This window comes from Melanaphis sacchari, unplaced genomic scaffold, assembly GCF_002803265.2.
Source record: "Melanaphis sacchari strain LSU unplaced genomic scaffold, SCAv2.0 Contig7_pilon_pilon, whole genome shotgun sequence".
Classification (NCBI taxonomy): domain Eukaryota; kingdom Metazoa; phylum Arthropoda; class Insecta; order Hemiptera; family Aphididae; genus Melanaphis; species Melanaphis sacchari.
The window spans coordinates 3,468,750-3,489,431 of NW_020271560.1; the positions used below are offsets into that span (position 1 = coordinate 3,468,750).

At 25.1% G+C, this 20,682-nt stretch overlaps 1 protein-coding gene across 1 annotated transcript in view; it reads right to left on the reverse strand.

Moving 5' to 3' along the window:
• LOC112601611 (leucine-rich repeat-containing protein 24) overlaps positions 1-20,682 on the reverse strand; it is a 96,479-nt gene that overhangs the window by 57,134 nt on the left and 18,663 nt on the right. The window lies entirely within an intron of this gene.

Consider the following 20,682-nt stretch of genomic DNA (forward strand, 5'->3'; position numbering starts at 1 on the left):
TTCGATAAAATGTCTACATGTTGGGGGTTTCTTGAGCCATCAGCGGCAATAGAAAAGGGCATCGGCCAAACAAAGTAGTAGGTGGGAATTAGGTTGCGTGTGATTTATACCCTGTATTTTATAAAAATAAATCTAGTATATTTTTATTTAAAAAAAAAATTAAACAAATAAAGTTAAATATGCACAAATACAAATATATTATATACATACCTATTACCTACTGTTTAACAAAAGACTGCTAAGATATATAATCATAAAAAGTAAACAGTTTTGAATTTAGTTTTAAACTACGTTAAAATAAAAACCAAAAAAATAAATGCGTTGTTCTATTTTCTTTTCCTCTTTGTAATAATTAAAACAAGGCAACTATATATTATAATTTATAATTATCAGTTTTTATTTTCACATCGAATTTATGAAAATAATTTTTCATTGTAAATATATACCTGCAAAACCTATATAATAGAAATTTAAATGCAAATATAAGGAGATTAAAATAAAAATATTATTCCGGATGGAGAGTTCAAAAATACATGCCAGGTAATTCAGTAAAAATAAGCATACTTCAATAATGAATTTATTTATTTACATATTGTTTTCTTTGAAATTTATTAGTATACTTAGCAGTGTCCAAAGATGAAGATTTTTAGTTATTTAACTTTGTATATTATTAAGAATAATGGGTCCATATGATAGTGATTTTTAAAGTCATTTGCTGAACAATGCATCCAAAGTAAAAAGGATTGGTTCTCGTTTGAAAAACAGAAGTTTGTATCACCATAATACCTACCAATGATATAAATATCTAAAAAAAATTCAAAATATAGTTCTTAAGTATATTTAAAAAGTTTAAATCTCGAAATATAAAGGAATTCAACATTATTGGGAAAATGGAAATAACTAATAAGAGCATGCTTGGTTAATCACTCAGTATTCATGCTATTATACAAGTTAATTGGAAAATATCTACAGTAAATCAATTGTCTTAACAATTTAATTTTTAAACGAATTATTTTAGTTAGTTCTAATTTTAATGTCATACACGCGTGATAGTTAATGTCATTTGTTTTAAAATTAATACAACAAATTAATAACTTATAATAACTGTTAATTATATTACAAACGATATAATTTTTAATTTTATACATTAAACATAGAAACGTATATATTCATAATACACATATTCTACACTGTATTTTTATAACTTAATTAATACAATATATTTTATTAATCCTTGATTATAATCAATTTTTGTATGTGTGAAATTGTTTTTTATTCAGATTTAAAAATATATTTTCATTGAATAGAATATAATATAATGCATTTTCAGTAGGTTCATAATTCGTATGCAAGTAAAAAAAAAAAATATGTACAGATACAGAGTGAAAGATATCGTAGTCTTAGCCTCTTAGGTATGATTTGTACAATTATCATTCGCTGTGTAGTACATTAATCAGTAATAATGTTTCCTCGAGCGTTCCTCCGCTGATGTTGGCGAAAACGGCAACATCAGATAACGATAACGTCTTATAGAATATTTTACGATGATCTATCATATTTTTTTTAACACATTTTTTTATGCGAACATAAAAAAAAACTATACGATCAGAATATAATATATCCTACACCAATAATGTACACACGGATGTATCCGTAATAATATATTTTCTATAAGGTCCGAAATTCAAGAAAGACTTTTTTGCTTACGCTGAAACATTACACACTACAATATATAATTCTCTCAACGCACAGAGAGGTAAAATAAAAATATTACATGAAGGCACTCTACATTTATCAATACATACTGATGTATAGAAAAAAAATATGAGTATCTTTTTTTTATTAATAATTTTGTCAATTACAATTATTTTTCCCATTACTCGCTATCTACACGCACGGCATGTTATTATATTATTAAAATATTTTACCCTTTCAAACCAAATAAACTTTATTTTTACATGTTGTCCTAATCAGCCGATCCAATTAATTTTAAATTGGTGAAAAATCATAACTAACAATGTAACACAACAAATAAATCACATCGCAGTACATTTATTGTGTTCTCTAACACTTATTTAATGAGTTTAACGCCTACGACTGGCGACTGCTATGTGATTATAAAAAATATAACAAACAAAAATAATATAGTATTATATTAAGTTGCCTATAGAAACGATACACCAATACTATTAAATTAGTATTTGAAAATTCAAAACACAATTGATAAATCTTCTGTATATGCAATGATTCGAGGGCAGGAAATCACAAAAATATTTTTATTGATTTTTAAGTTAAAATACTTATTTGAAGTCCGAGATATTTAAGATTTATAAAGGTTGTAAAGTTGGATGAAAAAAATATAAATAAATTTATTCTATGGGTAGTTAAAGGGGAATCAATCAATAGGTTACAAAATATTTGTTTAGCAAGATAAAATGTATGGTATGCGTAAAAAATGTATTGTAATTCTTCAGATTATTATATTGTTATAGTGTTTAATTGAATGTTCCTATAAAATTAAATAAGTTGGTAACATAAGATGAGTCTTGAAATAAAAATATAATTATTATTATTATATATACGATCGTTATTTGAATGGGTGTTTATAGGCTTTAGGGCAAAAGTGACATTTACTTATGGTGTGTTTTTTTTATTTACTAATTTTCATAACAAATTTTGTGCTAAAAGATGTGTTAGTAAACTTTCATATAAATTTCCACGAAAAAAAAAAACATCACACAATTACATTTGTAATTAATTTGTAGTTGCTAATTACAATATTTCTTCACAAGTTACCCGTGCTTTGACCTACTTAAAAAGAGTTAAATAACAGAGTTTTAAGTTATAACTTACTTTTACTTAAAATAATTGAACAGTATTCAACTTCTTTAAATATTATTTTAATACTTAATATATTATGTATGGCGTCGTATTAGCCTAAAAAATAATATTTTTCATAATCCATAAATGTGCAAGTAATTTATTCTTCATAATACCAAAAAAAGTAATATGATGTACCTAAGTGTTTTTTTTCAAAATATAAGGATATAAATATTAATAGAAAAATATTAAAAGAAAAATTTCTGTGTTTTACACTATTCATAAAAGACGAAATATATATAATGTGCAATATTTATACATGCTATCATATAGAGTAACTAGCTACCCATTTACTTGCAAAGTTGTTTTGATTGAGTATCATGCGTATAATATACAACATGCTAAGTATGGAGACATATCATAAACAATTTTTGCGCTTAGTTGCAAATTAAAGATAATAATTTATATATTTTTTCAACAAAATAAATAGAGTTAAAGCTTATGTATCTATCAATAAAAAAAATTGTTTATGAAAAAAGAACTAAAAGAAAAAATTGGCTAATTAAATAGCTTTATTTCTGCATGGTGTGTCAAAACAATTCAATGTAAAATCAATTAGTTATGTTCCAAAGCATCGAAAGACTTATATTTATAAAATATATATAATGATATTTTTCGTCACAATACACGATAACAATTATGAATATATTAAACGATGGAACAGATTTGATACTATGAGCACTATACGTAGATTGAACATAAATATAAACGTATAAAAATCCCAACGTATAAACGGCAATAAACGATATTATCAAAGTCTGACGGCTGTCAGTTACTTGGTATTGGTATTAGTAGTATTTTATCATATTTCAATAAACTATAAACATTAAATATGAATCAGTGGATTTGGTGACCCAGGTCAAAAATGATTATTCTCACACTATTATAGCGAGATTGAAACGACTCGGGACAGAGCGTTATAATAACACTGAAGCTATACATAAACAAAAACCCTGTTGTACTGTTAGCTTTATGATTTTACGAAATTCTAAAAAAGAAAAATGTTTTAGAAGGCAAGAGAAAACCGCAAAAAATCACAGATTCAAAATAATAGCAAAAGCTACGGAACAGATGACGATCTTGGTGGAAGTGAGGAGATCAACCATCGTTGATTTTTTGACGTGAGATTCAAAGGCGTATACGATTGTATTGTTTTAAAACACTTAAATTCTGAATAACACGCGGTATTTTGTATAATACATATTTATAAGATAAATTGTGTCATAATAATAATAACTATTTCTTTTATTACGTAGTAACAATTGTTATTATTGTACTTTGTGTATAACCTTTTATACATTAATTTAAACACTTTATAAGGGTATATAAGGCAATATAGATTAATTTATAATTTACAGACAGTAATATTGTTTTAAGTTTTATAAAAGAATTTTATTATTTTTTGACCAGGCGACCATTGACCCAATGTACTGATATAATAAATAACATAACTTCTTCAAAGGAATTAACTCATTAAAATTGAACAATAGTTATAACATCGATTTAATTCAAACCAAACACATGTTATTAACTGATAAAATAATAAAATATATATACCACTGTATATTAAAAAAAGCTACACAAATTTTTTATTAAAATAAAAATAAATTCAATTAATAGTAAAAAAAGTCAATATTAAAGAGATTTTGAGTTTTCAATAATCACCTATTTAATGATAAAATCAATTATGGATATTTTTAATTTGTATGTAATTTTATGAAAATAAGACATACTATTATATACACATCATAATAATTTTTTAAGTATACAATATGTTATGAGCCACAAAATCGCAATGAAAACTTAAAATTATTTATATACTTTTATCACGTAGTTTAATTTAGGCACATAAATAAAACTTATATATTTAATTAAGTTCAAGAATTGTAATTTGAATGTGTTTGGGCGTTAGAAAAACTAAGAAGTACATTATGATGAGTACCTACAGGCTATAACTAATTAACACGATATCAGTTTAAATGAGCTTAATAAATTCTGATTGCTTAAATAAATATGTTTAGCTCACAATTTAATTATAAGTATTAAAAAAAACAACATTAATTTGCAACAAAATATATTTTTTTTATAAATGGTTGGAGAAAATATACTTTTAAAATTTTTGATTACGAAATATTAAAATTATTTTCATTTTTTATAGTTTGCAAGAATAAAAAGTGAGCTAGAGTGGTTTTTACAGTGTTATAATAAAAAAAAAGAAATCATAAAAAATAGTAGAACTGGGAATAAATAAGCAAATTAATTAATGCGTACTATTATTATTATTATTTTTTTTATAGAAATAAATTTTCAGATAAGTACTATATACACAAACACATAAATATGACCATTATAAGTAATATAATATAATCATTAGATATAAGTATATTAATGTTTCAAGGACACAATTATGTTAATAGTAACAAAAATAGTATCAGGTTATTTATTTTGTTTTATTGTTTAAAGGTAATTCAGTAGTTATAAAACTGCAAGTAGAATAAACCTGAGAATAGGCCCCTTCACCAAAAAATTAATTTTTTTTTAATGCTTACAGTAAAGACATAAGAAATTAGCATTTAAATAACATTATTGAAAAAAAAAACAGTGGAAGTTTGTAAACTTAACTATAATCATTATTAAAATGTACAATGAAACTAATGATATTAGTATACAACTTATAAAAATATAAAAGTAATTTAACATTTTAACATTTTATTATATATATATATATATATATTTGTTTAATGAACAATAAAATTAGTGATAATAATTGAATTTTAATAACACTATATCTGGTTAGAAAGAAATAGCTACCTACCGATGAAACCACAATAATATTATATTTTATAATAAAATATTATTTAATACTCGTAGTTTTTAAAAAAACCTACACAGAAAACAAGCTACAAAAATCGAATTTACGCCGTGGAATCTGTAATACAAATATATAACATGGTCTCGTGAAATTTTACAAATCCGATGTTATTCGGTTCATTTAACAGTGGTTTTTTTCTGTTTCGTGACGATTCGAATCTAATCGAATGCTCTTTCCACTTGTCTCTTTTGCTTCATTTTTCCGTTCACAACAAATTATCTATGCATACGCACACGCTAACTCATACTAGACATTTAACGCAAATTTAATTCACTTGATATTCACTGTTGATCTCCTACACTTTTATCGAAGTATAAATTAATTGTTAAGTACGTATAATTATTGGTTTTGAAAGATAAAACCAAATTTAATTTTACGGTTACCAAATAAATTTATAAGAAATTTCAAAGGTTATTAGATAAAGAGTTAAAGATTTAAAAATAATATTTGGTATATAGGAGCGATTACTGTAAGGCAGTAAATTTTTATGATAGATAAACATTACTAATGATGTACTGAATACAACATTACACTAATTTAGATTTTGGTCATAAAAAATAGTCATTTTTCAAAGACAAATATCATCTATAATTACCTACAACTGACTTCAGTAGCTACGACTATCATAATTCTTAATAAACGTCATAAATACATTAGATTTTAAGGTTTGAACATGTTTTGAGATATAACAAATACTTATGCAACTGAATATGAAATCCATAAGACTAACGCTTAAGTCAAGAAGTATGTATACTATTAGATACCACAAAAGTATTAAACATTATCATGCAATAGTTCTAAATATTGTTTTAATCGTATGAGAAGTAATGTATAGGAAATATAATATCAATCATATCACCCAAAAAATATTTCACAAAATAAAAATAATAAAAACTTAAAAATGTTGTTTTGAATTTTTTAAGAAATAAGAGTACATCAACAAAAACCGGACGTTAGTCAAAATTCAATAGGCATTGCACAAACCTTTTATTTTACATACAACGTTTTAATTGTATATACAATTTTGGCGCCCCAGATATATATATATTATGTCACTCCTTCTATAATTAACCACATTAATTAATTTAGCTGAAATATTTTGCCGTTCCTGAGCATGTGCTAACCCTTGCCCCCCTCTAAATACGGGACTGGTTTATTATCATTTATCATGATAAACTGCATTAATTCAAACTTAAGTTTAATGAAAAAAAAAAATGAATGTAAATATATTATTATACTATTTGGTTATTTAGTTGCGTGTTGAAAAGGTTAAATTGATATTTGTTTTGATGTAGATCAAAATTAAAATAGTTAAAATAAGTTTTAAAAATAAAATAATATTTTTTTTTCATTAAACTTCTCAACTATTACTTTATTCATAATAGAGAATGGTAAGGAAAATTGAACACAAAATAATGGTTCTAATTTAAACATAGATTTAAAAAAATAATACTTGGCACAAGGATAAGTATTAATAGTGATATTTGGTCTAGTTTACATTATTTTTTTAAATATTTAATTATAAGTACACATTATTAATTGGTATATCATTGGTTTTGTTTGTAGTTATATAATGTCTAAATGTAATATAACATGTAATATTTTTGTTTTATAATAATTACTAGTGTATTAGCAATAAATAATAGGTATTAGGTATGTTTGTACGTAATAGAACAGTAATTGTTGATACTGTGACAACAAAATGTCTAATTAATTAGTAGAATAAATATCTAAGATGATCGTACTATATATTTTATATACTTAAAATGTTTTATAGTTAATTAGTGACTAAACGTCTGCATGAATCCATGCTTATCGCTCAAGGCTTAACCCCTCTAGAAATATTTATTTCACATTTAGTAAGTACAAATAATTTAAATAAAATAGTTTGCATTTAAAATTTAATTACAGTATAATATTTATAATCACAAATAATAGACCATCTTAGTCGTTCAAAAGACATATCTTAGAATAATGATATTATGTGTATTCGAATTTTCCTATTTATACTCAAAGTGAATTTTGAGAATTACTCATCTACTGTTTACACTGTAACATATTAAATAGATTACGGAGTAATTGAATATAGAGTAAATCTTGTATAATATTTAAGTATCCCTAAAAAAATCATCTATATGGTTGTAGATTGAAATATGGTTTGCAGTGATAGCTAAGAAATATTGAAATACCCATTGTTAATCTTTTCACCTTTTAGTAAGTACGCAATTTTCATAAAATTGGATATTGGAACAAAAACAACTTTTTTTCATCGTTATACCTATTTTTTTTTTAACTTTTTTTGATTGATAAAATTAATATCTAATTTTATTTTTTGATACAAAATATTTTTCTATTAACTTGTTACGGAACACATAGCCACACACATATGAAAAATGGTCTTTTTTAAGTCCTATAATCGTCATTGGACATCAGAAGCGATATGACAATATAATTACGAACGTATAGTAAGAAAAAAAAAATGAACATACGATTCTACGCAGTATAATTTCAGAAGTAGGGCGAGGAAAAAGCACGTTGAGAGAAATACTCATAATATGGCGATGATGCGATAATTCTTCGTTATACCAAAAACATCAACCAATCGATATTCAAGTTCACAAAATGGGTTTATATACTGGTACATTTCAACAATAAACTCAGTATTCTTTCTGTCTTCAAATCTTCAACATTTACTAAACTACAGAAAGAAATTGAAGAACCGAGATAATGAAGAACGAATCAGCAAGACGCGACCGCAGCAGCCTGGTATTGCCACCAGCGGCTATAATCTCGCATCGACGACCACAACGCCTCGGTATTGTCACCAGCGACATGTAACATCCGTATCAACTACCGCAGCGACATTCCGAACCTCGCCAACGGATAACACCCGTCCAGCGTTTCACGATAGGTTCCCAAAATTGCTCTTTTCAGGGCAATCTATCTCTCTGTGTCACATGATGTGACTCACATCCTGCGCGCCTATTTAGGCATACACTTTCCGAACGAAACCCACGGATTTAACGTCACTTATGTTAGCGCGCTCGACGTGCATGGTCTTGTATCCACCAGACTTGTACATTGTGTGTGTATATGTACATACATACCTGAAATTGTACGAGGATACCAGTTGCCGGTAGGTCATCGGTCCTCCACCCGTTATTGTACAATATTTAAAAACTTATAACTTTATAAATAAAACCAGCCTTTATGCACCGAACACACAATAGCGTTATAATTTCTTACGAGTGATATCTTATCCAGCGTAGATACTAATTCAAGCTTATTCAAAATGTATAAAAATCAAATTTCTAGATAAATTAATTTATACTAATGGTTATTAAAGTATATATTTAAAGTTTACACTGGTGGTTCAACATTTTGCAGGGACCAGAAAAAGGGGCTGTACCTCTTTACTACGACTGTCTAAATTTATAATACTAGTTGTTTATATTGTAACAGTAATATAACACTTTATTATTATCATGTTTGTGACACGTCGTTGTTCAACAGTTTTTAAGAAACGTAAATTTAAGAAGATTTCACATCCGCATGTAATGTCTCCGTGTTACATATACACAACATGGCAAATTTTCATTCAGCAGAATCCATTTTATGTTGTAAAATATGACAATTTAAAAACGATCATAACTCATCTTAAAATTAAAATATTGATAAAAAATTTAAGTGATGGTCTAGATAATATTTTTATCTTTAAATTTGATAACAATTAATAAGTAAATTTACTCCAATATTAAAGCTATAATAACAAAGAATGGATTCTACTAAATGCAAATTTAATGTAAGATAGAAAAATCATGTGTGAATGTGGTGTCTTAAAATATTAGAATATAACAAATTAATGATTAATTAATTATTATTTATTACAAATAAAAGTTCCAAGTAGTAAAACAATATTTAAAAATTTTACATTTAATTGCTTCAAAAATATTTTGCTTTGCAATATGAAATAATAAATAATATACTTTCATTCATAAAATATTTTCAAAATATGCGTTTTTACTATAAAACAAATCAATCAGTAATACATTAATTTTTATAACGCGGATAAAAGTTAATAATCCAAGATTTAACATGCGCAAAAAATAGATAAAGACATTGATGTTGGTAATGTAATTGGTTATTACATGACTTGTTGCTTAATTATTTTATGGTCATAATAAGAATATATTTTATTATCTTTTATAGTTTGTGCAAAATGTTACGATACCCACAACTAGAAATAACTGTGTGTATAAAATAATTTGCTAATGATGTGAATAATAGTAAAGTCTAGTGTAGTACAAATATGATTCTTTTTTGTAAAAAGATTAAATAATAAATCCACTCAATACACCACAATGACAGATAAAATACATTAAATTCATCTATTCGGAATCGAAAAGAAGTGTCATTTAAGATAATCGACGTACAAGGCTAATTGGAATAGAAGTGAATATATTTAAATATCATGTGTATATATTTTATACTAAATTGTCCAATCCAGAGTCGGCGCTACAAATATTGATACCCTGAGCGAAACCATATATTTGTACCGCCTTTCTCATAATAATAAAATACAATTTTCTTAGTAAAGTTTTTATTTATTAAAAATAATAATATTGAACTTTGAAATAATTAAAAAAATATTAATATTTATCAATTTATCATTAAATAAAGCATTTCAAATGTTAAAACTAAAATGAGAAAAGAATTACATTTTTTTATTATTGATTTGGTTACTAAATAATTTATGGTATTTATAAAGATTAGATTTTATTTTACATCCAATCTAGACTTCAAAATAATGTTAACGTATTGTAAAAATTATACCTACATATTGAAAGAGAAAGTAATATTTAAACTAATCAAATAGTTAAAGTGAAGTATTATTTATTAAATTCTACACATACAACCTCGTAGTTTTTATTTTATTGATTTAACTGAAAAAAGTAAAAATAAAAATAAAATACAAAAACGTTATTGTGAGTTGCCGTTATAAGAATCAATCAATGATATGTAGACTATAAACATTTCCGTCTTGAAAAATTAAATTTCAAATGTATCAAAACTCAAAAGTAATTTTTTTTTTTTTAAACACTATTTCAAAATATCTAAAACTAAATAAATTTTTAATATAATAAATAATAATACTGATTTATAGAAAAATTATTTATATATACCTGTATTTATTATTTATATTACAGAGTCAAATGATGACAAATTTAAACTGTAATAGGAAACGCGAGTAACAATAGATAGAAATTATAGAAGCAAACCACCATCAAATCAATGTTGATAACCAAATAATCATTAGATGCGCATCGCGCAGTGTAAAAGAAACGACAAATATAATAAAAATATATATTATTATGCAATCTATAAATTATAAATTTTGCCGAAACAAACAATAAGCGAATAGTATATGGTTATACATTAGCGCTACCTTTAATACGTTTTAACGTTTACACTATATTATTATTATTATTAATGTTGTTATTTTAAGGTTTGTCGACCTGTGTATATTTACAAAACTCGGGCACAAGCTGTTGTTTCTTGTTTGTTATGATTTCACTTGTATAACATTGAAACTTCGAATTGTAGTGGTGATGATGGACTAGGTCAGTGTTCACTGTTCAGTTTAACGAAAATGTATGTGCATAGGACAAAGATGAGGAAGGCAAGAGGATGAATTTATTAAAGAACGAAGTGAAAAGATCGCGGAGAGAAAAACATTCGAAAAACATTATTCAATAAATTATAAAAGTAACGAAACTGGACACGTACAAATGTGTATGGCAATAAACAACAATAATATTGGCAATATTTAGATTAAAAATGTATTTTTGTTTTTCAGACAAATTGATCAGAATAAGAAAAATCAACTGTCATTTTAGAATGTAATTTTTTGAATGTTTTATACTAAGTAAATTATTGAAAAAATGATCAACATTAGATTCATATTATAACAATGGAGTCGAAACTAACTGAATACTATTTGGGTATGCAATTAATAATTATTAATTACACTTGTGGGACTATTAAGTTAGAATTGTTAAATCTTTACTATTTAGAACGAATACATAATATATTAATTAGTTCGTTTTTAAAATTAACTACCGCACTATTTTGTCGATTTTATAATATGTAGCTCTTAATAAAATGAATAGTTTTATACCAATAGTTTTACGTTTACGGAGATCAAGTGTTTTGTTCTCCGATGTGTTGTAATATTGTCATCCACATATATGATCAAATAGATGTTTTTGAATAAAAATTGAGTCAATTTAATACCGCCTGAAAAATAAATTTAATCGACCATCCTTGGTTTGACACTATTGAGTAAAAGGTCCCTTAATAGCTCGTGGATACACTCAGTATTATATAAACAATTCTTAGAGGACATACATATATACACAGAATTTGTAACTCAAAAATAATTATTATATGGTAACATTTAACCATATAATATTAGCTATTATAACTAAAATAATAATAATAAATAAATATATAATATAGAGTATAGGTATCTAAATAAATATTTTATTTTAAATTTAAATTTAAATGGAAATCTACGTACTCCTTCACTTCCAGGCAATCCTTGTCACATACACAGAGTAAAATTATTTAATTTATTAAATTTTCTTCTACATTTTTTAATTAAAATATAATAGAGTAAAATCTTACTAATCACGTAACTTCCCTCTTTATCATAAATACTTGTTGTAAATATATTTTTATAGATTGTTTATAATTCTTTTCGAAATATAAATAAATAAATTTTAATCTTATATACATGTAAATTTCCGGTTTACATTTAACTATTATAACCTCAATTATTTATTTTTTAATTAATTTATTGTACACACAATAGAACATATTAGAAAAAACTGCGTGAATAAAGGTATAACTAAAAAATAGGAACACTAATATATTTTATTTATTCAATAATTGTAACTGATAACATAACGTAGTTGAATGAAACGAATGTGTGTATGACAATAACACACTTATTTTTACGTCATTTTAAACAAAATGTTCAGAAATCAGATTTGTTCATATAATTACTACATCCCCATTTTTAAATAAAATTTGCCATAAATATGTACCCATGTAACAAATAACGTAAATTTAATAATTTTATAACTAAAATATATTTTCCGGAGAAAAAATTATACTTGATAAAATGTAATTCAATTTTAATATGAACTTATGACGCCGTTTTAGTTTTAAAGATAAGTACCTACAACAATTAAGTTTGTTTGTTTTATCATAAATGTTGATTAAATTGTATTGTATTTATTTTATTGAAAGTTTGAAGTGAAAAAGTGAAAGACATTAAAAGTTCGTTGAAAATTGTTTTTAAGAAACAATTAAGACTAGGGAGATTCATTTTTTTGGCATAAGTTAGTTAAATTTTTTTAAATAATCTAATCTACATAATATTATTTGAAGTAAAATAGTATACTGAAAAGGATTTAAAGATCGGTTAAAAGTTCCTTTATCATAACTCAATGTAAGTGTGCAACTTGATATAGTAGATCGTAAATATAGAAATTAAAAAAACCTAATAATAAAAACATTTTTGTCTTTGTCATATTTATATGGTATAACCTATAATTAGGATAAATAATGGCGAAGTAAACTGATATTTATTAGGTATAATTGTTCAATTAAATTTGAACCTTATGTCATTAAATCATTAAAATAATTGATACGCAAAAAAAAAAAATAATACACCTAGGTAATGCAATTATTGAGAATTATTATTTGACAAATTAAAACCTTTAGCAGAATTTTCATATTCATATTATTTTGAAGAATATATTTTACTTAATTTATAGCATAATTATAAAATAACTAAAATAAGTCTCATACTTTTGTTTGGTAATTTATATGATATGCATATTAAACAAATTAGGCAAGGTTATTTTTTTTTTTATCACAGCTATTATGAGCATTAATCGGAGAATTAATGTTATATGCAAACGTATAAACACAAAAGTTATACAAAAAATTATACTAATAAATAGCAATTTAACACGGAATTTATTTATACATAAATAACAAAAACAGTTGATTTTATTTTTATGAATTTTTAAGAATTTACACATTGTTTTTAAGTAAGAATAATCAATTTCTGATTCGGATTAGCATAAAAATGTATATTTGCTCACAGTAAATCATTAAACATTTTACCATTTTAAATACAATATAAAATAATATATTTATATGCAATTACATATCAATAGTATCCGTAACATATAATTCATTTATACAACGAAGTATAGGCTATTATAAGGACTCAAATGTTTAATGTTCTATAAAGTAATATTATAATCAGGGTCATTTGTTAATTGGTTTATAAATGTCTAATATTATAGACAAATATTTAACCGAACTGTTATTGATAGTTCATAATTCATATAATGTTGGATATGTATAAGATTGAGTATTTACTAGACTGCAATCAACAAAATACATTTTTTTAATTACCATTGAATTATTTTATGAAAAAAAATAATAAATAAAAATAAAGACCTAAAACATTGTTTAATATAAATAATATTTGTAAGACTAAATCAACAGCTATTTAAATTTAGCACTAGTTTATTTGGTTTGTTTGGATATTTAACGATTCCTCAATATTTCATTACAATTTGGAGATAATCATTATCTGACAAATTAAATACCTAAATACCTACTCATTATAGGAACAGCAAACATAAATATCAAATATAAACAAATCAAGAGTTCTAAACTAATATTTGGGACAAAATGTTTTTAATTTTAAAATTCCACATAAACATTATATAAGTTTTTAACATGGTTTTATCTTTAGAGCAGCAAACCAAAGTTATCGTTCGACTTACTCGAACATAATTTAAACCAAGTTAATTATGACATGTAAAATTCCAGTGTATCCACGTCATGCCATGAACAATAGGTTTATTGGGAATAAATATTTCGACAATTCAGTTCGACCATTTCCACCCCTTTTAATTTAAGTTGATAAAATGTCTTGGCTATAGTTTCTTTTATTTTCATTGTTTTATAGTTAAAAAATGTTTACCTCAACACTTCGTATCACTTGTTTATCGTGTACGTGCCTTTAGTGAACAATGGTTATCAAAAGAATTAACATAGATTACGTCATACGATTTGATTCACCGCAATTTTGTTTCTTATAGTTTACTATTGTCGCATTGCAGAAGTCTTGATCAGTGTAAGATGGTAAATAATATTAAGGTTGATAATATGCCTAAGTTGTAAGTAAAAATGTTTATGATTCAAATGTGTATGGTATTTAATTTAATTTATAAAACTATGTATGAATTAGGTATATCAGAAATATATGTTAAATAACCCTAAGCTGCAGAATAATATTAACATAATCAATCCTGTTTTAAAAGATAGAGTGGGGAAATTTGATTTAAAAAATATAATAAGTCATTTAGTGGCCATTTTCAAAAACAATAAGAAATATATCGATGTTTGATGTAAAATACCTACATTGATTAAAATTATGATCTAATAGCACACGTGCTTGTGCTATCATTTACTCGTTTTATGTTTATTCTATTTCAATTATAAAATGTTTACAGTTCTCCCAGATATTAAGTAAAAAAATTATAATATTGTGTTATTTAAAAAGTAACTATATATTAAATAAAGTTTTTTTTAAAGGTTCATTTGAGATTTACAAAATATTATTTAATAGAACTAAAAATAGTAATCCACGTTGCCTAATTGAAACGATATCTTGACAAGATGACAACATTGACAAATCCACAAAAATTATTTTTTAAATATAGAATAATTATTATTAAGAAACCAATAAACTACCTATCATTTAATCATACATAGTAAATTGAAAATTGTTGATAAAAAATATATAGAGTAATCTATCTACTTGGTATAACAGAATAAATATTAAAACCTGCATGCATTTTGCACAAACTACGATGCGAATAATATTATATTCAATCAAATTCAACCGATTTTGAAAATAGTATTATTCTATTATATGATTTAGTCGCATTTATCCTTGATCCCGACACAATGTCCACGTGCGTGTAATGTTCACTACTGTGGTCGTTATAAACTGCTGCAACGACCCCAGAGGAAATCAATTTCACGAAACACCCTCGGCAAGCGCGTACGACGTACGTACACGCATACGTAGTCAAAATACAAGTATAGTTTCCTACTAATATTCCGCCGCTGCTGCCTCGGCGTGCTTGTTAGTTTTTCGACAACCCTTCTCACAGAAAGCGTACACACACACACACACTAAGTCCCACAATGGTGTGTACATACATTAACCCTGTGCGTCGTCACGACCGGGTGTATTAAACTACTACAACTATAATAATATATAGGTACTCGGGAGGTCAAGGTCGGCGACGACGGTAACCGTACGTGACCACAATAGTACATATTATACAAAACTCGGTATTAAATATACTCACTACGATATGCGTTGTACATGCAAACTGCAACGAAAGTCGATGGGTGACGACAAGCAAAATGTATATAAATAACAACGAAATCGATAATTATATACGTAAGTAGACGGATTACACATTATATTTACACGCGCACACATTATGGTGCAGTGTAAAGGTGCCTGTACGCTCTATATCATGTTCTCCATGATTGTATAATACGCCATTTAAAATCCTAATTTTTAAATTGGCTAAATGCCGTAGTAATTCTTTTAAGAAACCATGTTACCTAAATGTTCTACTTTAAAGTTAATGAATATTTTAATATGTCAACGTCTACATGGTTACAGCGATCAAATGGTTATCAAATATTAAACCTGATAAAATGTTGAAAATATGATAGGTTACAATGGCTAACCCCTAACCAGGTTTTAAATATGTTTTCTAAGATAATGTGATCAAATAAAACAACACTACAAATTACAGACAGCGCGATGTAGTGTATACTGCAGTTACATATATCGCAATAATGTAGGTACAGAACGTGCCATGTGCGATGAATCGAACTATTAAATTAAAACTTGAGATGCCGCGTTTAGCTTTAGGAAAATGAATGAATTTAAATAGGATTTAACGGGTTTTATTTAAATTATTAGTTTTGTAGTATCATATTGCTATTTCGGTTATATTATATACACGTGGTGTCAAACCAGCAAGACTTAACGAAAATATAATCCACATGGTGTGTTATCTATTCAACGAATATGCTTATTATCATAGATAGGGAAAGATGAATTATGTTCGCTTTTGTTGAATTGACTATTTTTTCCATTTTTATTTTTAAATACAACTGCAGCTATTAAATTATATTTCAGTTCATTTTAAAATAAGATAATTTTGATGAATTAATGTATCTACTAATATGGTTTGTTAGGGATTACATTAAAAGTATTAGCTAATGAGTATTTACTATTTAGTCTAAGTGTATAGGTTTTTACTTTTTAGAAATCAAACGCGATGTTCCCTAACTGTGAATAAAGTAATAAAAACAAACAATAGGAGTTGCGGACGAAACCTAAAAATGTAACATACAAATTGTGGATAAATTTCTAATCATTATTTTTGAAACAGTGATAGCGGATGTTAGGCGCAATTTATGTTTAATATAAATTTGTTTTACATTCTAAAAAAGTGGTGAAGGAAAATATTTGTATTTGCAATCCACATGGTTTTTATTAACTTTAAGTCTGCAAATAGTATTTTGAAAACAAAACCCGTGTCTATAATTACTACGTAATAATATTGGTTTGAACAATTCATCCACAGTTAATATGTAACCATCAAACGTTATTTTTTAAACAGTACATAATGTCATGAATTTAACATTTAGGATTCGGTAAGTAGTGAAAAAGTTAAAGCCAAGTTAAAAATTAAAAGGAAACTTAATTTTTTTTCTATACAAATACTAAATACCACCTATTTAATTTACAATACAATATTATGTGGAGTTATTATTATACTATGTCTACACCATTTTATTATTTTGTATTCCGTGAGTAGATCCAATTAAGAAGTGAAAAATAAGTAATATAAGTATTATTTTTATTTTATTTTAATAAACGATAAAGAGATCAAACTCATGCTATCCTTCATGTTTAACACGATTAGGACCAATGGCTTTTACACATGACCTTATATTATACAATATTTCCTCTCTAAAATTGTTCTCTGAGTACAGTTCATTGACCAAATTTTATAGCATTTTACTTTATTTTCATTATACATATCGAAATTATACTTAAATATATAAATTATTAATGTTAAATATTAATTTGAATTATTAGGTAAGATTAAATGATTATACTGTTTATAGGAATTTAAATGTTCATAGAATATTATAATCAATGATATTAGGAAGGTAAGCAGTTAAATACACAATATATCTCTTCAATTTCTTATTCCATGTTAAAATAAATAACTTATAAATAGTCTTATCCTTTTTTCTTATTCCTCAGTTTTAATTATCTTGAATTATAACTTATGATAAGCTATTTAAAATAATGGATCACCTTAAACATAAAAACTAGAATTCTAGTTTTAATAATAGCTTTATGTATACATACGTCAAATTTAGTTGTATTGAACTTTGAAGTAATATATAGAGAAACTAGACTTAATATTTTAGAAATATAGTTCAAGGAATCGATGCAAACAAATATTTGCATACAACTAGTTTAGCATGCGATATAAACAACTGTTAGGCTAAATAAACATTAATACATACCAAATTCACATTAAAAAAAAATGGACTAAGACGACATTAAGTTGTTCAATGTTTTTCAATTTACATTAGTCAAGTAGTTTTTAATAAAAGTCTTTTGAAAAGGATATTTAAAAAATAATAATTATAGTTAAAAATTGAAATGAATCGCCGAGAAAAAAAAATTATGCATCAAAAGTAGCTTATACTTTTTTATTTTCGTTATCACAGAATAAAAATACTATAACTAAAATGAAAAAATTCAAATTGAGCATCTCTATTAAAAAAAAAAAAAAAAAAAAACAATTCAATTTATAGTGAATAATATAATATGATAAAAATACGATACAAGTATCGTAAAAATAAAAATGATCAGCTAAATGATACTGTTAAACATATAAGAAATCTAAGTCATACTAAACTAATTCATCATGTCAGTCATATTTAATTACTCTGAGTTTTACTTTAAATACACTGAAGCTTTTTTATAGCGGAAATTACAATGGAAATAAAACGTGTGTGTTACTAAGAAGTGTCACTTCATAGAAAAATTATTTTTCCTTAAAAATAAAAACCGTTTACCAATTTTATTATTTAAATTTTCGAAAATGTTAAAATGTAGAGTTTCTAGTAGTTCAATATAAATTTAGAAATTTAGCATGTTTGACAGTACCTATATACATGATAAGTCTTAAACAAAAAATGAAGATTAACAGCTTAATTAAATGATTTTAAAATTTCGAATGTACTAAGGTGAGGCATTAAGTTAAATTGTTAAATTGAGTTAAATTAACAGAATCTTATATACTTTATAAAACGAACAGATATACAGGAATAAACTAAGAAAATAACCTAGATAAATGACCAATCACTGTGATATAGTTGACTATATACAAACGATTATTCTAATAATGATTACCTAGAAATATTAAAATAGGTTAGAGAAAAATTTAAAAAAATAACTTTTGAGTATCAGCAATAAAAATACTAAAAGCTTATCTTAATTTAGACTTTTTTAATCTTCATGCAACGTTAATTAGCAATACTTTAGACAACAATGATATGCTTATATATATATATATATAAATGAATACATTTATATAAAATAAACCATAAAAACAAATATTAAAAGTGTGATCACAATATTTGACGATAAATGTTATAGGTTAATAAAATGTGTGATTATAATTCGAAATTATGATTATTTACAGGTGTTTATAAAGAAAGTCTTAAAACTTTTTAACTAAAATAGACCAACATTTTATTAGTAAGTCCGACTTAATCAAGCCAACCTTGTAATTTATACCATTTTTACAACACGAAAACTAGGTTCAAAACCTTTTCAACGCTTCCGGTTATTTAAAGATCCAACTGAACAGATACGCTTAGATATTGCGTGGTGGCCAGTATTACAATATACCTACCTACAACTTACAAGTAATTTTAAACATGTTAGGATACTTTTTTTAAATTTTACTTGATAATGACTGATAGAAAATATAAGACCTTGATTATATCAACTTATATATTTTTTATAAGACCGTTGCTTTAAGTTCAAACCAAACGTGTATTCTGTAATGTAATTATATTATTATTACTGAAAACAACAATTTTGAAGAATTTACTTTTGATTACTTGGAAAAATAAATGAAGGCGTTATTCTAACGCAATGACTATGGATTCTTAACTTAAATACTTATATTAGGTATGAAATAAAATAAACATTTTTCTTACCTGCTTTAAAATAAAAGCAAAATTCCGTTTTTTATTTATAATAATATGCATATGTTAGTAATGGAATAAAATAATTATAATTAATTATAATTTATAACCAATTGCTTTGATAATAAAAAATATGCTTGAGTTTTTATATAATATTTAAATTTTTCTCACTTATCTGTCAATTACATTTTAATGATAGTTAGAAATTTAAAACTACTACAGCACGAAAGTATTAGTCACGGATTACCGTATAGTCAATGTAATCAGCAACGCGCATTAGTGACAAAAGCAAGACTTGCAACAACATTCTACTTCTTGTATACCTTGAAGGGAATAAATTCGAGAGCGCTTTTTAATTTTACGGTTTGGCTGCAATATTTCAATAATAATATACCTACACAAGTTATTATTTTTTTTTTTTTTACAGCAAGAAATACGATGAATTATACAAAAATTCTTTAAATTTCAGTGGAGCGGTGGCGAGACTATAATCTTTATTG